Genomic DNA, 14,604 nt, shown 5'->3' on the forward strand with positions numbered 1-14,604 from the left:
CAAAAAAATTCAAATTTACTAATATTTTTTTTAAAGGTTTTATTTATTTATTTGACAGACAGAGATCACAAGTAGGCAGAGAGGCAGGCAGAGAGAGGAGGAAGCAGGCTCCCCGCTGAGCAGAGAGCCCGATGCGGGGCTCGATCCCAGGACCCTGGAATCATGACCTGAGCTGAAGGCAGAGGCTTTAACCCACTGAGCCACCCAGGCGCCCCCAAATTTACTAATATTATTAATGCTTGCACAAATTAAGGGATATTCAAATTGCATTGGGATATCTTTTTAAAGAAATGAGTCAGTAACTTTAACAACCACCACAAAAAACAGATCCCTAGTTCAATTCACCACAACACAGTGTTCCAGAGCAGTTTCCTTAGTGCCTCGACTTCCTACACACTTGGCCAAAAGTCCTTTGTCCAAAGGGACCACAAACTGGAGATGACAAGCCTACCAGCTGCTCTGGCTTCTGGCTCATAGATGAATCTCATTAGCACAATCACCACAGAAATGACTAAGGGGTTGTTATTTAACCTCAATTAGTCAATCTGTTACAGAGAAGCCATGGGTTAAAAAGGAAGAATAAAAGGGGTATGAAGTTTGTAACCAGATAGCTCAGGGAAAAGTAAAAAGCATTCATGGCTTAAAAGAAGGTATTAATGGCTGTTGAGTTTTTGTTGTTGTTGTTGTTTTGTTTTTTTATAAAGCATAAACTAAATTATAATCCCCAGGACTTTCCTTAGGAAGCTTGAAAGCACACTTAATGAATGCTTTCTTACAAGGTTGTTCATATCACGTCCTTTGCTCAACCTGGAACATTAATGTCAGCTGATTGATAAAAAACAAAAACATCTACCATATTCAAAACACTCCTATATAATGAGTATATAGGATTGGGACAATGAGAAATATTATCAATGAACCAATGAGTTAATGAGCTGATCTTTGCTGTCACTATTAATAGGCTGAAAATACAAAGCACCCAAAATGAGACTGGAACAGTCACCAGTCCAGTATGGCTTCAATCCGTCTGTCTTCTAAATTACATAAGATGGGTTGGGGTCAGAATTCAGTCACCAAGCATAACACATGACTCTCCCCTTTCCTCTGTGTTTAAAGATCCCGTACAGCCTCTGTGCTGTTCACTAATTAATCCAAATGCTATGACATTGCAGAAACAGATATACTTTAAGCACAGTTGTGATCACCAGTAGTTCCCTAACTAGCAAGCATCATGCTGAAGTACCAATGCTATTTATAAATAGGGGTATAGTCAGTTGTACTAACTTCACTATTTATATAGCTTAGTCCTGAGACAAAGAAACCTACACAAGTGTCTGACCCCAACTAGTGTCTTCCAGATGGGCTGGCCACCAGGAGAACCAGGAAAGAGAACGTGCAGAGTTCACTAAAGACCATCACCTCCATTAAGAAAACACCTCAGGTAGATATCCCACTGACCCACTGATAGTATGGTCAGCCTGATAAGTACAAGAGCGACATTCTGGCAATGTTCTGCTAGAAAAACTTTCTTTTAGAGAAGCACCATTCTAAACCATTATCTTTGAAATTTGTAGACCAAGATGAAACTCCCATCCTTGTTATTAACCAGCTATGCAACCTTGAGCGATATTCTTTTTAACCTGAAATACCCTTCTTAATTAGCAAAATGAGACAGAAAACCTCTAAAGTGGTTTCCAGGTTTGCATGTTCTTCTTCACCTGCAGTACCATGACAGATATAAAATAACAGGACTGTAAACAAAAGCAGTCAAACTGCAAGCAGAATGATGTCTGGACTGAAAGACAGCTTACATTTGTAGCCTCTCTAGAAAAACTAGAGATGTCAGAGCAGCTTTTATGAGTGTGCTACAACATGAGTGTATGTCAATCTTGAAACAAACATACAATCTAATAGGTACTTTGGCTCCTGAAACAGTCTTTCTAAAAAAAACTAACTTCAGTCATCATCTGCCAGTTCATTCATTACTTCCTTTTTTTTTTTTTTTTAAGATAATACCCTAAAGGAAGAGATTTTATTTATTTTTTTAAGTATACTGTACCCACCAACATGGGGCTCACATTCAAGATCCTGAGATCAGTCAGCCAGGCCTCCCTGGAAAGCAGTCTGTTCCCTTCTGTCGTTCAGCCCAGCAAGTTAGAAATTCAGTTTTCAGATCTCAAATGGGTGAGGATAAAAATTCCATGGAAGAGGTGCCAGTAGATGGCATATTTTCTTACTCCAGCTCAGGAAGTGCTCATGCCTGTGACGCTGGAAATCAGCTACCCAGACTTCATATTGCTTGGCCCTCATACTTTAATATTTTGGGAAAAGGTAACTTGCATTTTATTTAACATGGAGTTTTCTGGCTTATTTACTCTTTTCCTCACTTCTGTCAAATTATAATCTGAGTTCTAAACATGCTCTGAATAACTAAATAGAGGAAAAGTTCATACCATGATGTCAGATAGGATTTAGTTACATTTTTAAGCTATACTTTTATGGGTTACTTTCTCCCCAAATTAAATATCTGGGATCGTAAATTATCAATAAAAACAAACTTTGTTTACAATATAGCCCACAGTTGACTATTATCCCAGAATTACCTACTCAGAGCAGAATGACTCCTCTGTTGGCCCAGATCCTTTTGAACAATATACTCCCAATTCTCCACCATCTACTAGCCCCGTATCTCTTTAGTAAAGACAAAACTGCCCTGCTAATAGTGACCTCTAAACACATAACCTCTGTGGGACTTCATGAGGGCCACTCCACATATTCCACAGAGTTGCTGCAGAAACATTTACTAAACACCTGGAAGAGTGTAAACCGCATCACTAGCTCTGGGGAGGAAAGGTTACCAAGAGAGAGAACATTTTTCTTGATCCCCAGAAACTTCTAACTGAGGTAAGCAGATATGGCATACCCACCAGAGATTTTAAGTACAAATTAATACACTGAAAATCAACCAAATGCTGAGACATCACACAACAGAAGAGTGACTAACACTGGTAGAGCAAAAAAGAAATTCTGTGGAAATAGTGTGTTCCGGCCATGACACAGAATGGAAATAAAGGGCATCTCAAGAAATAGCAATAACATGGGAACAAGAATTAGTACACGGTAAATAGGAAATAGCAAGTGGTTTTGCTGAGATGAATAGAGAATCGATGATGTGAAACTACTAGATTGACAGCAATAGTGACAACCTGACAGAAGGTTCGGGGGTTTAGATGTCCTACTACAGGTGGCTGACACAGTACATGAGTCATTCACCTAACAAATACTGAATGCCTGTTACATGCCAAGCAATGTTCCAGGTGAACAAGACAAAGCCTGGAGATTATTTTACCATTTGCATAAAGGGAGAATGACTGGAATAAAAAATCAGCCAAAATGATTGCCTGACTACAGCAACAGAAATGGATCTGAGACAATCAGACCTAAATGATAGGATATATGATGGGAAACAAAAAGGAAAGAAGAATCACCTAAACCGGAAATGAGAGTGACAGAAAATTTAGGGTTAGAAGCTTTTTTGCTTAGTTTTTAACTCCTTCAAGTTCAGTGAGATACTTCAACTAAATTATGGGCAGGTAACTGAAAAAGTGTATCAGGAAAAGGGGAAAAGCAGCTTGTAGAGTAATAATCTCAAACATACAAGTCTGAACATATAAGCAAACATATAAGAGTGCTTCCTAGTTCTGAATCTGAGCACTTCGAATACACTGACATTTAATCCTCACAACAGCCCTTTATGGTCAATCTATTAACACTCATTTTGCACATGAGGAAAGTGAAGCAGAGAGAAAGAACTTGTCCAGGGTTACATACAATAAGTGACAGAAGTAACTGGGATCCCTGAGGGCTTGGTTCCTGGGTTAGTGATACTACAGTGAATGGGAAAAAGGAAATAGACATGGGGGGGAAAGGGCACAGGACAAATATTAGAGGGGTGAAAAGCCAAACATGAATCACAGGGAGTAAGAACCCAATGGTCTAGGGATGCCCGGGTGGCTCATTATGTTAAGTGTCTGCCTTCAGCTTAGGTCATGGTCCCAGAGTCCTGGGATCGAGCCCTGCATCAGGCTTCCTCGCTCAGGAGGAAGCTTGCTTCTCGCTCTGCCTGCTCTGCCTGCTCTACCTGCCACGCTCCCAGCTTGTGCTCGCTCTCTCTGAGAAATAAATAAAATCTTAAAAAAAAAAAAAAAAAAAAAAAGAGTCAGCAGTCTAAATACAGTCCACCAACACATAAGGAACTGGAAGATGAGGCAAAAGAAAATGGCAACTAAGTTTCAGTCCTGTGAGGCCACCAAATATAGTGACAAAATGGACATATTACCGTCACTATCTTATCTGCCATATTTGAGAAGAATATGTGAATAAGAGGGCATAGTTAGAAGATGGGAGAGTTTTTTTCTAAAAGCCTGTGTGTTCAAACACAAGAGGGAAAGAACCACTTTAAAAGTTGATAATGTAGGGGCACCTGGGTGGCTTAGTTGGTTAAACCTCCAACTGCTCATTTTGGCTCAGGGCATGATTTCAGGGTGGTGAGACTGAGTCCCACACAGGGCTGCACTAGGTGTGGAGCCTCCTTAAGATTCTTTCTCCCTCTCCCTCTGCCCTCATGTGCTCTCTTTAAAAAAAAAAAAAGTTGATAATGTAGGCATTTTTCTAGGTTTCTTCCTTTTTCTTTTTTTTTTTTTAAAGGTGATGTTTTCTTTTCTTTTTTTTTTAAGATTTTATTTATTTATTTGACAGACAGAGATGACAAGTAGGCAGAGAGGCAAGCAGAGAGAGAGACAGAGAGAGGAGGAAGCAGGCTCCCTGCTAAGCAGAGAGCCCGATGCAGGACTTGATCCCAGGACCCTGAGATCATGACCTGAGCCAAAGGCAGAGGCTTAACCCACTGAGCCACCCTGGAGCCCCTAGGTTTTTTTCTTTTAAAAAAATTATTTAGTTTAGAGAGAGCGCATGCAAACATATGCACAGAGGGGTGAGGTGGGTATGGGGCAGACAGAATCTCAAGCAGACTCCATCCTCAGCACAGAGTAGACACAGGATCCATCTCACGACCCCCATATCATGACCTGGGCTGAAATCAAGAGCCTGAGGCTTAAACTACTGAGCCACCCAGGAGTGCCTAGATGGTTTTTATTGACTGCCCCCTGGGCACAGAGAGTGTAGTTAATTTAGTAGTTCTGTACTGGCTCTAAAGAAGCTCTAGTCAGGCTTGTTCACACTTGTCACCAAGCGGCCTCTGAGGAAGACATTGTCTTTTTCCCCTTCTCCTCACAAACCTACCACAGTCCTAGCAGAGACAGATGGCGACCAAGATAAACAACTGCCAGGGCATCGCCTCCCCAGGTCAGGAAGCCCTAACATCTCCCCATGATAGTAAGAAATCTGCCAAGACTCCACCTTCTGTTCTAATTCCATACATAATTTGCTGAAGTTTTTATTTACCTTCTATCTAGATGACTGCCTCAGATATTCCCTTCTCCTTGGTCAACTTGGTTTTCTATGGCTATTTTTAATTAGGCATCAAAATATTTCACAAGAAAATTATAAAGATAAAACTACCTTATACGCCAAAAAATAAGAATAGCTTTACTAAGTGCCAGGAACTCTTTCTCAAACAATCTTTCAGGTTAAAAAAAGGTGTTTTTTAAAGCATTCAAAGGCCTCCCTGCTTATCCCTCTATGCTCACTCCTCTAAGACTGCAGTCAGTCTTAACAGTTTTGCCACTTGAGACTTGTACAGCTACATGGACAAATTTGTAAAAATTAAAAATCAACTTTTACATTAGGAAATTTTTGGAGAAATGAAATGTTATCTTGTGATGATGGTTTCACAGGTATATACATGCCAAAGCTGATCAAACTACACTTTAAAAATATGTGCTGTTGGCATATTTCAGTATACCTCAACAGAGTTGAAAATTTTAATATTTAAAATACACTGGCAATCTGATATGGAAAACTGCCCTTCCAAAATTAATTAAGTGGGTGATGTCCTGAAACTGCAAGGCTTTTGTTACACTGGGTGTCTCTTCCAAAGCTTGTGGAAATATTGTCTTTATTGCTGACTTTTCTTTTTCACTTTTTTTTTTTTTTTTTGAAATCTCTTTCCTAACTGACCCACAAGGCACAAACTCTGACTTTTTCAACAAATGTGACCTCCTATGGCAAGGAAAGCCTAAGTACATAATTGAGTTGGACAAAAGCAGTGATATAACAGAAAGACTATAAAAGAACAAAACAGTAGATTAGTCTTATGATTTGGGAAGCCCACTGTCAAGCCTGATGGAGGGACAGAAGACTAGAGAAGCAGTGAATCTGATGCAAGGAATAGTAGCTTTGGAGTGGATCACACTCAAATTTTAATTTAGACCCTAATTTTGGACATATTCAGTCTGTTTCCTCAAGGACTATAGTATCTACCTCATAAAGTTGTTGCAAGGATTAAATAAAACATACGTAAAATTGCCTAATACATATTACAAACCCACTGAAAACAATAATGTTAATTCCCTTCTCACGTTGTTTTTTTTTTTTTTTTTAAAGATTTTATTTATTCATTTGACAGAGAGAAAGAGAGCACAAGTAGGGGGAGCAGCAGGCAGAGGCAGAAGGAGAAGCAGGCTCTCCTGCCAGCAAGGAGCCCAATGAGGGGCTCAATCTCAGGTCCCCAAGATCATGACCTGAGTCAAAGGTAGACCCTCAACCAAGCCACCCAGGGGCCCCCTAAGTTTTAAACCTCAGAAGCAGACTTATGGGAGAGAGCTCACCAATAGCAATATACAAAGGATCAAACTTATAAAATCTGAGTTCACTGCTTTAGGCCTCATGGGATTCTCTATAAACCTGAATCACAGTAATGTCAAAAGGGCCATCACAATTACCTTTCATTAGGATATGAACAGTCTTTCAAGACTAACTAATGACAGTCTCTCTCATGCAAACATTTTGTTGGGAATTATATTAAGCTTATATCTGACAGTCAGGCTTTAAGAGCAATTTTAGCTCTCATCCTACCAAGGTAGCTCTTAAGACTGTGGCATTCAAAAGCACCAAGTCTACCAGGTCTTACAGCAAGCACAGGTGAAAGGTGGCTTAGTTTGTATTGCTCAAGCCACTAAAATGGTTAAACAGTGATTAAGTACTTGTGTAGGGGGGGTGCCTGGGTGGCTCAGTTGGTTAAGTGTCTGACTTTGGCTCAGGTCTTGATCTCAGGTCCTGGGATCAAGCCCAGTGGGCTCAAGTGGGCTCCATGCTTAGTGGAGAGTCTGCTTCTCCCTCTGCCCCTCCCCCTGCTCGTATTTGCACTCCCTCTCTTTCTCAAATAAATAAATAGAATCTTTCAAAAAAAAAAAAAAAAGAGCTTGTAAAGGGGTGCCTGGGTGATGCAGTTGGTTAAGTCTCCAACTCTTGGTTTTGGCTCATGTCATGATCTCGTGGGTCATGATGTCATGGGTCCTGAGATCTAGTCCCAAAGTCTGCTTAAGATTCTCTCCCTCTGCCCCAACCCCCAACTCACTGGAGTGAGGACTCTCTCTCTCTCAAATAAATCAATCTTTTGGAAAAAAGAAAAAAAAAAAAAGCTTGTATAACATTTTGTCACATTTCTAAGGGGACAATGATCTTCAGAGAGGCCTATTGACACAAGGACAATCTCCCACCTCAGCTATTTCAGGGCCTTTGTTGCTTTAACTGGAAAAAAAAAAAAAAAAAAAAGGTTGGGGGGTTTAGTGACAGCAACAGAAGAGTGGATAAATTTACATTTTACAACTCCAAATAATTTTTGTTTCTTTGACAGAGAATGGAAACTATTAATTCACATATTAATATACTATTAATTTATGGTTAGTCATTTACCAGGTCCTATATAAATGCTGTTTCATTTCTAACACAACAGTCTGGATAAAATCCTCTATCTCCCACATACGTGTAATATCTTCATGCTTTCATTCCTAAGACTTATGTTCATGACAAATTTATCAATTAAGTTTATTAAATGACAAATTCTTACAGGGACATTTAAAGGAACCAGAATACATGGCCTGCTTTTTAATGGGCCTCTATCACATTTAAGGGAAACAGAAACGAGGTCTACATATATGCATTTCCTGCCTATCCATGTCTTAGAAAATCTACTTGTTTCTCTTATAGTATTAACAAGTATGTAGGTTTTTTGTTTTTGTTTTTGTTTCTTAAGATTTTATTTTCAAGTAATGTCTACACCCAACATAGGGCTTGAATCCACAACAAGATAAGGAGTTGCAGGTTCGGGGTGCCTGGGTGGCTCAGTTGGTCGAGCGTCTGCCTTCAGCCCAAGTCATGATCTCCAGGTCCTAGGATCAAGTCCCGCATTGGGCTCTGCACTCAGCATGTAGTCTGCTTGGTCCTCTCCCTTTGCCCCACCCCTTGCTTGCTCTGTCTCTCAAATAAATAAAATCTTAAAAAAAAAAAAAAAAGGAAGAAGAAGAGTCACCAGCTCCACTGACAGGTCAGGTGTCCCAAGTATAGTTTTAGAATATTCTGTACAGTGTGGGAGAGACTAAAAATGGAATTAACCATGAAGATTACTTGTGTATTCCTATAAAAAAAAAGAAATGAAATGACTTTGTCTTTCAGTTGCTTTGTTACTGTTAAATCCAGTACTTGAATTCAAATCCTAATTCCAATTCCATACTTAACACTTGGAAAAAGAATGTAACCATTCTGTATTTCAGTTTTTCTCATCTATTTATTTACTTATTTATTAAAAATATTTTGAATTTATTTTAGCGAGAGAGAGAGTCTCAAGCAGACTCTACACTGAGCATGGAGCCCAACCTGGGGGTCAACCCAGGACCCTGAGATCATGACCTGAGCTGAAACCAAGAGTCACACACTTAACTGACTGTGCTACCCAGGCACTCCTCCTTCTCATCCCTTTAAAAAAGGGACTATTGGGGGCGCCTGGGTGGCTTAGTGGGTTAAGCCGCTGCCTTCGGCTGAGGTCATGATCTCCGAGTCCTGGGATCAAGCCCCGCATCGGGCTCTCTGCTCAGCGGGGAGCCTGCTTCCTCCTCTCTCTGCCTGCCTCTCTGCCTGTGATCTCTCTGTCAAATAAATAAATAAAATCTTAAAAAAAAAAAAAAGGGACTATTGTAGGTGATTATTATAGGCATGAGGATTACATAACACCACTTCAAAACATGAATTATGAATATTTTATTATTCCTGGTTCTCAGTCTAGGTGTTCTTTTCATCATGTTGGCTCCCTAACATAGAATTGCTCTATTTATATTATTTATGAGTGCCTTTTAAAAAAAACTTTAATAAGATTTTTCAAAGTTTATTTTATTTTTTTTATTTATTTATTTTTTTTAAGATTTTATTTATTTATTTGACAGAGAGAAATCACAAGTAGGCAGAGAGGCAGGCAGAGAGAGAGGAGGAAGCAGGCTCCCTGCTGAGCAGAAAGCCCGATGTGGGGCTTGAACCCAGGACCTGGGATCATGACCTGAGCCGAAGGCAGCGGCTTAACCCACTGAGCCACCCAGGCGCCCCCAAAGTTTATTTTAGAGGCTGGGGGAAGAGAGAGTGTGTGCGCAAAAGAAGGGCAAGGGGCAGAGGAAGAGGGAACCCCTAGCAGACTCTGCACTGAGCATGAAGCCTGGTATGGGGCTCAATCCCACAACCAAGACTTGAGCTGAATTGAAGTCAAGAGTCAGATGCTCAGCCAACTGAGCCACCCAGGCTCCCCTAAGTGCCTTGATTTTTAAAGACTTAATCACATTACACAAAGTTCAATTTATTTACATTTGATGTATTTTGAGGTAAGACCAGGAAAAAGGAAAACAAAATTCTGGGCAACTCTTTTTCCTTCTATATTTTGAAGGTGATTAAAAAAAGTTTTTAAAGAATTACCCTTTCCTACTTTCTTTATCCCTAAGCATGAAAAAGGACAAAAGAAATGGACCTTCAAAAGCCTAACTGAACACCTGGTAATGCTTAGCCACAAGAAATAATAAGAGTAAAGTTGGAGTTAAGTCTGTAAGAAAGGGAAAAGTGTTTGAATAATGGTGAGGAGCTACTCCTAGATAAGAAAGGTTAAGAGGGGAGCTTTTACATTTGAATTGGGAGGGAGATGGAAAACACAGTAATTGTAGATGCTGAAGAAATAAACCACCACCTTTCTAGAAAATTAGAAAGTAGGGAAAGAGGGAATAGCCAATTTTAAAAATCCTTTTTAATCTTCTATATAATAATTCTAAAAAGCATTAAATCCTCTCATCTTTATGAAACAAGTATTGTTTCTGAACAAGCTTTCACTGAAAATTACTGAATAGTGACTATGGACCAAGCTCTGAAAAATGAAAATAATAACCACCTTTCCCCCCTTTTTTTTTTTTTTTTTAAGATTTTAAGTAATCTCTATACCCAAATTGGGACTTGAACTCACAGCCCTGAGATCAAGAGTCATGCTCTACCTACTGAACCAGCCAGGTGCACCCCACCCTTAAAAAAAACAGAAAAGGGCGCCTGAGTGGCTCAGTGGGTTAAAGCCTCTGCCTTCGGCTCAGGTCATGATCCCAGGGTCCTGGGATCGAGCCCCACATCGGGCTCTCTGCTCCGCGGGGAGCCTGCTTCCTCCTCTCTCTCTCTGCCTGCCTCTCTGCCTCCTTGTGATTTCTGTCTGTCAAATAAATAAATAAATCTTAAAAAAAAAAAAATTAAAAAAAAAAAAAAAAAAAAAACAGAAAAGGTTCCTGGGTGGCTCAGTTGGTTAACCAACTGCCTTCAGCTCAGGTCATGATCCTGGAGTCCCAGGATCCAGTCCCTCATCAGGCCACCTGCTCAGGGGGGAGTCTGCTTCTCCCCGACCCTCTCCCCTCTCATGCTCTTTCTTTTTTCTTTTTTTTTTTCATGCTCTATCTCAAATAAATAAAAGCTTTAAAAATACATACATACATACATACATATATACATACATAAATACAAACCCTCTGTTTATGCTAATTTGGGTAAACCACTTAATCTATGACTTAGTTTCATTAGCAAAGTACTGTCTTAGGAATGTTTTTAGGATTTTTAGGTAATGGCAAAATAGTAGTCAATTAGAAAAAGGAGATACTCGGGGCGCCTGGGTGGTTCAATGGGCTGGAGCCTCTGCCTTCGGCTCAGGTCATGATCCCAGGGTCCTGGGATCGAGCCCCGCATCAGGCTCTCTGCTCAGTGGGGAGCCTGCTTCCTCCTCTCTCTCTGCCTACTTGTGATTTCTGTCAAATAAATAAATAAAAATCTATTAAAAAAAAAACCCATAAACTTATTTCATTAAAAAAAAAAAAAAGAAAAGAAAGAAAAAGGAGATACTCTTTTTAAGAAATTTAGGACCATGAGAAAAAAATGTGTAAATCATGAAAAATAAACTGCTTATGGGATGGGGAGACTGTAGAAAGAGGTACTGGATACCAGAATCATCCAGGGAGATTTTTCCACAATACACTTGTCCACATATATCCTCAATCTGAGTCACAATTTCCAGAGTGAAAATACATTCGCTCATTTAAAATTCCCCGATAGTTATGGGGCACCTGGGTGGCTCAGTGGGTTAAGCCGCTGCCTTCGGCTCAGGTCATGATCTCAGGGTCCTGGGATCGAGTCCCACATCGGGCTCTCTGCTCAGCAGGAAGCCTGCTTCCCTCTCTCTCTCTCTCTCTCTGCCTGCCTCTCTGTCTACTCGTGATCTCTCTCTGTCAAATAAATAAATAAAATCTTTAAAAAAAAAAAAAAATTCCCCAATAGTTATACCATCTTCTCTCTAACGCTCTCTATTGCCATTTGAGAATAATGAACTAAAGACATTGCTGATATTAATAAAGAAAGATAATTAAAAAGCACAGAATTATCTGGTGCTCGGATAAGACAAATATAATGAACACGACCTACAGGCTGGAGTTGAGACAAGAAAAGAATTATTCATGGAATCACTATATGAAAAAGAAACAAAGGAGGAAATATGAGGCATGGGCGTTGGGTGATGGGAGGTGTTTTGGTTGTTTCTCTGAAAAATAACTCAGGAAATAAGGTAATTATGATTATACAGAAAAAAAGGCCACTGACAAATACATAATTTTTGTGCACATAACACTGGTAATGTTTACTTTGTTTACTTTGCACATACAATCTAAAATAACAGGCAAGACCTATACAAATAACATTTACAAAGACATTTCCATATAGTTATCAAACTTTAAGAAATTTTTTATAATATTTATATTGGGAAGATAATATGAATGGGTTGGGATAATAAGACCATGGGAAGAGAAAACAGGATGAGATGAAAATAAGGTGAGACCTGACTGAAGGAAGCTTAGAAAGGAATGTATGCCCTAGGATCTCTTCAGATTGTCAATCTAAGATCAGTTCAATACTTTTATGGGTAACACAGATGTAGATCAAAGAAGAGAGATGGGCCTAAATAAGAATGATGCTAAACTATGTCATCAATGTTTTGGTGTCCAATTAATAAATCTGTTACTAATGTTGCTATGGAATCAATACAATCTCAAAATTCAATTAGGCATTTGCCCATGGGCAGAGTCCCCCAAAAGCCAGAGAAAGATGGTATCAGTAGATAATATATCCATAAAAATGACCAAATTGTATTAAAGAATTTGGTACAGGAATTTACCTGTTAATGCCAGAGTTCAAGAAAAGCAGTTCATTCGCACTACTATTTATCACTTTTTGGCCGATGGTTAGAAATTTATATGTGTTAGTATCACATTTAATCAATACAACCATCCTATAACATAGGTAGTTATAATCCATATTTTATAGATGGCAGCATTGAAGCTTACAGAAAAGAAGTGATTTGCCCAAAGTTGCACAGCCATGAGTAATACAGTAAAGGCAGAAAGGAAGGCTAGGTCTGATACTAAAGCCTGAGCTAAAGCCTATGCAATATTTTAAATTTAAAATATGAATTATAGGATGTTTAGGGTCTAACACACCAAAGTGTGTCCAAAGTAAAATTTCAAATATATAACTACACCAAAAAGGTGGAAAACATTTTAGTAACACCACTAATTAGGTCTAGATAAAAGCATGTAGCTAAATAGCTAAGTTATAAACTCATGGTGAGTTAGAGTACATGAGTGAACACAATTCTAAAGTCCATCCAAAAAATACTATTAAGGTTCAAATATGAACAAGGGAATTCAATCAAAGGTAGTAATGACAATAATACCCAGAAAGTTATTATAGAGCTTTGAACAGGAGACATCAATTTGATTTCTTCATGCTAAAGCAGAAAATACTCCTTAAATGTAGGAAGTAGAAACTCATCCTATCAAATTTCCAAGAATAAGTCTCTCTAATCTATTGGCTGGTGAGGCTGCCAACAACATTACTTTTCTTGGCAGTTCAAATAGGTAAGCAAAAACAAGGGACTTAAGTATTTGCCCATACCCAATAAAATATACATATACCCCTGCCTTACATAAAACAGTTACTTTGCCTCCATGAACTTGTAAACAAGGCCATAATTTTTTCTAAAAGATTTATTTATTTATTTATTTGACAGAGAGAGAGAGAGAGAGAGCAGTAAGAGAGGGAACACAAGCAGGGGAAGTGGGAGAGGGAGAAGCAGACTTCCCACTGGGCAGGGAGCCCAATGTGAGGCCCGATCCCAGGACCCTGGGATCATGACCTGAGCCAAAGGCAGACGCTTAATGACTGAGCCACCCAGGTGCCCCAAGGCCATAATTTATAGAACACAATCAGACATTCCTACAGGTAACTATAAGTATAAAGTAAGGAAGTCAAAGAAATTCTAAGGTTCTGGATCTCAGGCTTCTAAATTAAGACAATCACAAATAAATTAATTCTTTCCCACTCCCCATCCCTACTCTCAGCTTGCAAACCTGTACAAACAAAAAATAAATACTGCTTTAAAAATATGGGATATAAGCATTAAAAAGAGAAGGACGATAAAAAATCTGTAAAGGAAGGCTCTTTCCTTTATTTATATAAAGGTAGTAGATGAAGACAAAATATAGATCTAAAAGAAGTAATGGAACAAGATGAGGTACACCCCTAATCACATGAGGTAAAGAATTCAAAGACTATCCTTGAAAATCAGCACTAAAGAGTCATACTAAAATGGCATTTAACTACACATTTTTTCAAATATAGGAGGCATCATTTTCACACCTGTGCAGAAAAAGTCATCTATAAACAGTGGGTACTCAATAAATATTATTAACCCAAGCCTATACTAATAGGCTTTCATAATAAAGAACAGAAAAGCTATGGAATATGTATTTTTAAAAGTTTCTTGAAAGCACAGTTAATTCAGAAAATTAACAGAGATTTGGAAAACTAGGAAGGATACTAAGTTAAATATCTTTATTTGAAAAGGAGTCGGGGAGCCTGGCTGGCTCAGTTGGAACAAACATACGGCTCTTGATCTCTGAGTTGTGAGTTCGAGCCCCACATCAGGTGTGGAGTTAGCTAAAAAAATAAAACCAAAAAAGAAAGAAAGAAGAGAGAGAAGGAGGGAGGGAGGGAGAAAAGGAGTTAAAGGATATAAAGCAGATAATTAAACAGGGA

The 14,604-nt window shown here is 39.0% G+C and overlaps 1 protein-coding gene across 3 annotated transcripts in view; it reads right to left on the reverse strand.

The window, feature by feature from the left end:
• The window catches only part of UBTD2 (ubiquitin domain containing 2), a 62,532-nt gene that overhangs the window by 2,832 nt on the left and 45,096 nt on the right, over window positions 1-14,604 (reverse strand). The window lies entirely within an intron of this gene.

The sequence above is a fragment of the Lutra lutra genome, chromosome 5, assembly GCF_902655055.1.
Source record: "Lutra lutra chromosome 5, mLutLut1.2, whole genome shotgun sequence".
Taxonomy (NCBI): domain Eukaryota; kingdom Metazoa; phylum Chordata; class Mammalia; order Carnivora; family Mustelidae; genus Lutra; species Lutra lutra.